Here is an 8,829-nt window from a genome sequence, read left to right on the forward strand (position 1 = left end):
ACATCTTGTCGAGCCGTTGTTCCGCCAATCATTCTTCAGGCCTCGTGAAATGATTTTGAAAATTGGCAATTGGCTCGTGCAGTGAACGCGCCATCGAAGGAGAAGAAACGGATAAAGGCAATCTGTTGTTCCGCGTCGAGCACTGCGCGTTGCTTCATGCATTCTGGTGTGGCTAGCTGCCAATTCCCCAAACCATCACGACTATTTGTGAACACCAAGTGAATGCACTGCGCGTTGCTTCATGCATTCTGGTGTGGCTAGCTGCCGATTTGCCAAACCATCACGACTATTTGTGAACACCAAGTAGTGAAGTAATGAGTGCAGTTCTAGTATCAGGCCAATAAAGTGACCCCAATTAGTGTCGGCTAACATGTCGGTCGACTTACTTTGTTGTTGTTGCAGGTAGTTATTTAACAAGACACTGTAATATTCGTACCACCGCTACTTTGCTCACCTGGTGCTGGGTGAGCATGTTTATAATTGCTGAGGGACTCACGTAGCGACGGTGACAAAACGTGGCAGAATATTATAACATCTAACCAGACACCGCAAACCTGTATTGGGACGTACATGTAGGATGTGCTTTTGTTTAATCTTACTTTGTTTTGTGCATTTGGGCTTCGTCAGAGCGTGCGAACGTATGTCAATCTCAATTTTCGTATTCTTATACTCTGGCTTGTAGAAGCAGGCAAGACGTTATTTGGGTCCCAGGTTTTGCTGATGGCTTTTTTATTATTATTATTTGAATGCAGCGATGGTATACACGTGCAAGGAGTGTGTAGTTTTCTTGGATTTCTTGTAGTTACAGTGTCGTTTTTGTAGGCGAATGTTAACATACGCGTGAAACAAAACAGCAAAATCTATAATGCCCATTGTTGATTTCTGAAGGGCTCCACTGCTACGCTGTGTCAAAAGAGACTACTGGGTGGTGTCCAATGCTCCACGACAGAAGGTGTTTCTGGATTCTACCGCATGCAGCGACCAGAAAAAAGGAGACCTGTAAGGTTGGCGCACTCTTATCAAGGGGGTGTTGTTGCTGAGGTGCAGATTTGGGCATCACCTATAATGCTCGACGTCTCACACTACTTGAATCAGCCTGAGAATATTCGGCTTCTCCTGCGAAATTCGTTTACAAATCCGCTTTATAGCTTGTGAAGTATTATTTCAATATTTCATGAACAGTTTAGTAGATGCATCATCTGAACACTCTCTTAATTTTAGTAGCAATTTAAATGCATGCATTAGAAAGGTGCTAGGTCGAGCTAGATTGAAATATAATGGCTTATGCGGCAACTAATTTGCTACCTTTAACAAGAGCAGATCTTTTGCAAGTGTGAAAATTGCGTCTTGTAGGTTCTTGCATGACGTCAACGTTAGCTCTATTGCAGAGAACTGCATGTATATAAAGAGGTCATGTGGAGAATAGGTTATCTGTTTTGGCGCGGGTGGTACATGTTCAGGAGGAGCATTTAAACAGCAATTCTTTATGCAATAAAGCAATATACTGGCACCCTGACGACAACAATAAGATTTGGAAACGGAAATATGATTTTTTTTTTATGCTATGAAAGAGCGCAAGATAAAAAGGCAGGGGTGCGGCTAACAAAGCCCCTCATCGCAACGTTACTATTATAGGAAATTTGTGGTTGTAGCTGCTAAGTTGTTTATAACTGAAGAAATTAATATTTTGATGCTTTTAAAAAATATTTAAAAGGTGTACTTTTTTTTCTTCTGTTCAGAATTTGTTTGCACCGAAAAATCCCGTATTCAGGAAACAATTGTCAAGAAAACCTCTATCACAGACTTATTTCAGCAGATCTGCACACCGTGAACATAATATTGTCATGAAACTTTACCAATGATGCGCAATGTGGTGCTTGCAAAACTGCAGATTTGAAAATCATGTACGATGTTAATCGCATCGTACGCAGGTTAATTCGTTGGTAGGTATAAAATATGAAGATTACAGGGGCTTCACGATCATGTTCATTCGGCTATCGGTTGTCACTTGAGAGGTCGAGCATATATGTGTCACCAAATGACAAGTAACAGCAGTGCTGTGTGATAGTTTTACTGTTGGAAATGGCAACTGTATACCTGCATATATAGTTAGAGATGTGGATATGTGTATGCGAATATATCTATGTCAGCATAATCCTGTCAATGACTGTTAGTGATTGCATATTCAAACTCTATTTATTGCAGCTTCTCGGGTACTCATAGGTGCTTTTGTGCTACCTTTAGTAGCGACCACTTTTTGGCTGCAGCTCCTATTGTAGAGTACGATGTTACGAGGTTGTTCTGCGCATTGTTGTGTCTGACCTGTTATGCGCACAGTGACAAAACACTTCAGAAGTTGATGTTATGCCTGTTGGCAATGGCAAGAGCACCGGTGAGTGCTCACTTTATTATACTTTTTTTTCTTCTTTACACTCAGTCAATATCATAAATACGGGGCATGATAGCCGGTACTCACACAGAGCTTAGTTTGACCAACCTGACATGATTGTGTTTCTGATGTATATGTGACTTTCACCACTATATCTGTTCGTCGTATTATCGTAACGCTGAACTTCTTTTCGTGCTTGTACCACGGTTTCACCGTGTATGAGGTGAAATCCTCTAGCGCTCCCGTGTGGTGATTTCACGTGTATATATTTCCTGTGGGTCCTTTGGCTGCTGTTTTTGCAAGTGTTAGCAGTTGGTAGTGTAAAACGGCCTGTGTTAACTGATCACTTTCACGAGTGTGTGTACGACATTTTTAGTTTCTTGTTTCTGGCACTAAAAGTCATTTACTTGTGCACCTGCAATGTACTCCTAATTTAGCTGTCAGCTGACTTTTTTCAGATACCACGTATTCGGGTTATAAACCGGCCAAGACGCACGCTTTAGTTACTATTTTTGGTGTGGGTTTCAGCTATGTAAATGTCACTAAAATTTTCAGGTCTAAAAGATGGCACTATGGCTAGCAGCTTGTTAAAGGCAAGCTTTACGACTTTTGCAGAGCAAAAGCGTTGCGATCATTAAGTGAACATTTCAGAGCACACGTGGGTGTATAGACTAACCGCATATATAGATTACTCATAAAATAGTATTTACAAGAACTAGAGTCGTTGCGAAATCGGCACAGTAATCAGATGATGCAGGAACATCTATCTCTACGTCAATGCTGTTTGTTCTATGTTTGTTCTATTTTTTCTTTTGTGTGTGTGTGTGGCTTTAACTGTAATGGGGCCGTCTTTCTTGTTTCTTTATTTTTTTCTTTCCATCATTGCACTACTCATATACGGCTAATTATGAGTTCTTGGTCACTAAAACTAGTCACTATAGTCATGATGTAAAGGTGCAGGATTTTACATCTGGGAATGGCTTAGAGATGAAACTGCCAGAAATCTGGGATATAATGCGGCTAAGACACTGAAAGACAAAAATCGCTTGTGAACAAAACACGCACAGTGACTCAGTTGTGCTGTTATTAACCGCAAGGAATTCATGGGAAATCATTCAGTGATTACTGCTTGCTTAAATAATGCTATAATTGTGCGAGTGCTTTATTCAACGCGATAATATTAAAATTATGAGGGCTGGGCATCAGGCCCACCAACCTGCTGCATTGAAAAAGCCTCTTATATCTTGTCTTAAAGGTTTTGAAAGTGTTAAATTCCCTGTTACCATTTCAACTTATTAAAGTAAACCATGCACATGGCAATAAGTAATCGAACCAATGTCATTTTGCTTGTCATAATACTGACCATAATAATGACAAACTGTTAAGAAATTGAAAAAACAGCAATGTCACCACAGATTTTATAGCTTTTAAGCCACACAGTGCAAAGATAGTGAAAAGCTATTAAATGAAAAATAATCTAATGTTTTCCTTGTAAAAAACCTCTCATCTTTCACTGAATGACCTCGTTTTTGAAATAGAAAAGCAGTCATATTAGGAAGTTAGATGGCAAAAATAAATGTAGGAGGTACCCAGTCATGTTTCTGCCTTCTTGAGCGACTCTAATCTAATGGGCGTGTTGGCCTCCTGTATAGCAGTGATAAGGTTTTCCGACTGTTAGTCTAACACTGTCTGCAGTAACTAGTACCACCACGGCTGCTTACCAGGAACATTGGTTGAAAGAAAGGAGAGCAGAAGTGGGAAATATTCTTCTCGCTTTGTTATTAATACTAAACTGCGAACCAACCGAGCATATTTTCTGCAAGGTGAGTGCAACGTAATAATATCCTTAGTGGCATTCAGAAAAGTGTGGACCACATAGCGTTGTCTGGTCAGAAAGGTATACCTTTTGTTAAGTGTGAGAAAAATAATAATTCTATGGAGCAGGTTATATTAGCACACCGAACGAAGGGTGTGAACTGCATTCTTCTAACCAGTCGCATCTTTGAGAATGCAATAGGGGTGTCAATTATTGCAATATGGGCTATTCGTTTACATTTTTTTTGCTTTTAGGCCCATTTAGTGTATCTCTGTTTGTGATGACTGTGCACAAAGTTACTTTTCTACATCGCGCAGCCGGGCATAATGACACGTTTTTTTAATTTTTAATGCACTGACTATTTGGAATACCCTGGTTCACCAAAATGGAAAGGTGGGCATGTTGGTACTCCATGTTTAAGAAGGGTAAGGGCGCACTGAATACGAATACACAAACAAAACACAAAGAAAGGACACACACACACATACACACTATGTGTGTGTGTGTGTGTCCTTTCTTTGTGTATTCGTATTCGGTGCGTTCTTACCCTTCTTAAATACTCTGGTGCCATAGAAACTATTGGTTTGTTCACATTCAATGAGAAGGTTCTTCTGAGGGCTGTGCTAGATTTCTGCATGTTGGGAGAGGATCGCACATGTTTTGTCTCCATCTAAAATTGACGATGCGGCTTGCTAAATTTCCGCATACTGGATACTGTGTCAAAAAGAAACTTTGGTCGCCTTTTCTAGGCTTCTTGTTTTGTAACAGTTCATTTTATTCTTCCATAATTTAGACATTTTTGCACTTAAATTTTGCATATGCCGATGCACTGTCACTATTACTGCCATCAGCCACTTGGCACGGCACTTTATAAAAAAATGGAATTATACTAAATATGTCATTACAAAATCCAGCCCTGGCTTAATTTTTTTTAAAGCCCTCCTGACACAAAATTGTCGAAGTGCCAAAGCTATGTAGGAGCATTAAGGAGAGTTTGACATACGCGTGCAGAGTCCGTGGTAAGATTGTTATCTGCTCGTTAGCGATAATGATTGGGCTTAGGTGTGTTGTGTGTACTGAAGTGTTGTATTGCCACTACAGTATGTCTATCTGCATCCGTGTCAACGACATGCAAGGTAGCATTGGTGATACGTAAGTTCATGACAATATGAAGTGTACTTGCTATGTGCAAAAAAAATTATGTTACGGTACCACCTTCAAATGATTCATCTCGATTAGGCATTTCGCATTTATTGTTTTTGCTTGTTGTTCAGAAATGAGAACAAAGAAGTAAGATTTCAAGTTTGAATTACGGATCATAACCAGCGCCAGTATATCAGAGACATTGCTTTTGTTTCTTTGAATTTTGTCAAATATTATTAGGGAACGTAAATGTTGCACTAATATATCGGTGCTAGAATTCTGCCTTTTTACAGCTGCATTTTGAGCATTGTGCTGGTTTGCACAGCTTTGTGCACTCACGTGCAATTTTTGACTTTTTGATGATGGTGAAAATCTATTCACATTTGGGAACATATTGGTCGAAACTATACATTACTGCTGGTGTAACATGCTTTTCGCCGTGGTTTTAGCACACTAAAGTGTCAACATTTGTCGGGAAACGTTGGCTTGAACGAGCCCCAAGGACATGTTGACGAACAGTTTGGCAAGGCTGTATCACTAGAAGCAAGTTCGGCAAGACCGCCTTGGTTTCTACGCCATTGTGTTTTTTAGTGGGGTCGATAAGCGTTACCATTATCGCAATCGTTGATTAAACCCTCACACAGATATTGACCGTGATATATCTGAAGATGATTATTACGACACCATTCAGAGAGTCAATGCAATTCATTATCGCTTTGAAGTTCATGAAACACACATCTAGTGGAACAGAGAAAAAAAAACATCACAAGGGTCATGTTCTCGTCATTAAGATATGTGCTACAAAAAGAGTATTACAAATGTTAATCGCCTTCCCTAGTTGTCTCAGGAAGGTTCTGCATAGTGTATGAGATGGGCAAATATACACCACCAACATAAAAAACATGGCACATTTGTTCGACAAAGTTGTTGCTAGTTTTCGTTGCCGGAGTTGTCACTGTGGTCAGTATCACCGCTGCTGCTGTCTATGCTGTTACCCAGACGAAGAGTACATTTAACAAGACACATGTCGACGTTGACCTACTCTTGGGAAACATGTTCATTGGAAGTTCTAAAACATGTTCTGCAATGTGAATAGACTGTATACAAACTTTGTAAAAACCGGCACCTGGGACCCTGTTGTATAGAACAGTTTATGAGATATGTAGCACTGAATGGTTCTTTGTTCATCTGATAGCTGTACGCAAATGTATATGGTGATGAAACAAGAGTTCTCTGCGTCAGGTCATATATCGATGTTAGCAAGAAATCGTGCGTTGTGTGTGGTTTGCAAAAGAAAAAAAATACAAAACTTAAAGCCAATAAATATCATATGAAATAAACTATTGTTTGTTACCCACGGCAGTGTTCTGTTTTCTTTCCCAATACTCTCACTGAGGCATGTAGGCTTCCCTAATTTCGCACGTATACTTTGACCATACTGTCACTGTAGCTTGCTTGTAGGTATACTTTTTTTTTAGAAAGCGTACAATGGGTGTAAACATTTCCAGTTTAGGTCATCCTAAATACTTTTATTGTATGAATAAGTACGTGCTCAGAGGCTCTTTTTTTTTCATGTTATTGAAATCGTAAAGTATGGGCTTGAAGACAGTTTTATACACCAATTTAGTTACGTATGTAACCCGTCAAGCTCAGCGAGGTTTTATCTCTTCTTTTAGCATGTGTCCTATATATATATATATATATATATATATATATATATATATATATATATATATATATATATATATATATATATATATATATATATATATATATATATATATATATATATTTATATATATATATATATATATATATTTTTTTCCTTGTTGACAACGCTACCGTTGTGCCCATATCCCATACCTTCATGAAAACTAACTGGCCCATTGAATTATTACTCCCAGTGTGTGTGTGTGTGTGTATATATATATATATATATATATATATATATGTATAATGTGCAAGACTGCGGCACCCAGCAGCACAGTTAGAAAAGTCTAAAAATGCTTGAAAAGAAATTTTTGCTTTAAGGAACTGTATTTTGTGTTTTTTTCCTTTGTGTTAATTATGATAAAAGACATATATGACTGTGCCTATATAGGTTGTATTTAGAAATATTTTTCACCACTGTGCTTTTCAAATTTATATCATACAGGAAAACGAGCAGCCGGTGCTATACGGAAGCGCCAACATCTATAGATATCATATAATTGAAATAAACTGCATTTGGCTGTGCAAAACAAAAACACTCAGCTTGCTCCAATTCTGTGCATGAGAATGTCAAGTTAACGCATTTAATGATGTGGCAAGATGTGAAAAAGAGGGTTTGTATCGCCCCTTATTTCTAATCTGATTTGCGTCAAGACAGTGACTCTACCGAGTGGTCTGGTGCCCTAAACAACTTTTAGTTATAGAATCAAAACATCTTTACAGAGGTGGTCTCGAAAGAATGTCGGAGAACTCCTCAATTGACATCGATAGCGATGCTCACTGCAGTATTTCTAGCACTAGCATCAACTAATGAAGAATGATCACCAAAGTTAGTGCACATAACTAATGCAACCGTAGATGACAAGTACGTAATGTATAATCATCCAGACCCAAGGCAGGTGCACCAGCTCACCAATAAACAGTTAAAATTTTGACCGCATCGTACAAACGACGCGATTTCTTGGGATATCATGCATATTAAAATTGTGAAAATGGCAAATATGCATGTGTCGCTGGGCTGCCATGTTAAAGACTGTCAAGGAAAGAATTTCAACGGAGGCGTTCTTCTTCCCTCAGGTGAGTCATTTACTAAATGTCATAGGGTGTTGCCGACTCGTGACACCTTAGAATTGCGACTTCTTCCTCATGAAGCCACAAGTATTCGTGGAATTATTATACATTTTGGTGTAATATGCGATATGGTATCGAAAGCCAGAGCTTCTTTGATGAAAAGTATGAATGCCAGGACACTTCAAGTGTGCAAGTCATTCAGGCATTTCGTTTCTTCATTGACTAGACGAGTCAAAATTTGGTAACAGGAATGTAAGAGAGGATATATGTATACTTTGTGTTTTATGATTCAACAACTAATTGAAGCTGATGCACTATTGTACAAGATAAGTCGTGGGGCATTCACTCGAGAACTCTTGTTTAGCTATTATTGGTTATCCTTAAACGCTGAGCTGGTCTAGTTACTCACCGACAGTGCGTGTCACTCGGTAATTTGTAGCTATAAACGTCTTATCATCGGTGATCCAGATCACTTCTGGCTCTGCTACGCAAACATATAAATTGTTAAGAAAAAAGACAAGCGCAAAAAAATACTCATTTGTTCCTGTAAAAGTATGTGTTGATCCATTTTTTTCTGTTTCTTTTTTTTAATGTCAACTCTTCTCCCTAGTAAAAGATCCAATCTACCTGCAGGCGCTTTCTTGAGTGTTGAATGCGTACATTGTTAAAGCAAGTTAAATAAAAAACAACAATTAGCAAC

Source organism: Rhipicephalus microplus, chromosome X, assembly GCF_043290135.1.
Source record: "Rhipicephalus microplus isolate Deutch F79 chromosome X, USDA_Rmic, whole genome shotgun sequence".
In the NCBI taxonomy this organism is placed as follows: Eukaryota; Metazoa; Arthropoda; class Arachnida; order Ixodida; family Ixodidae; genus Rhipicephalus; species Rhipicephalus microplus.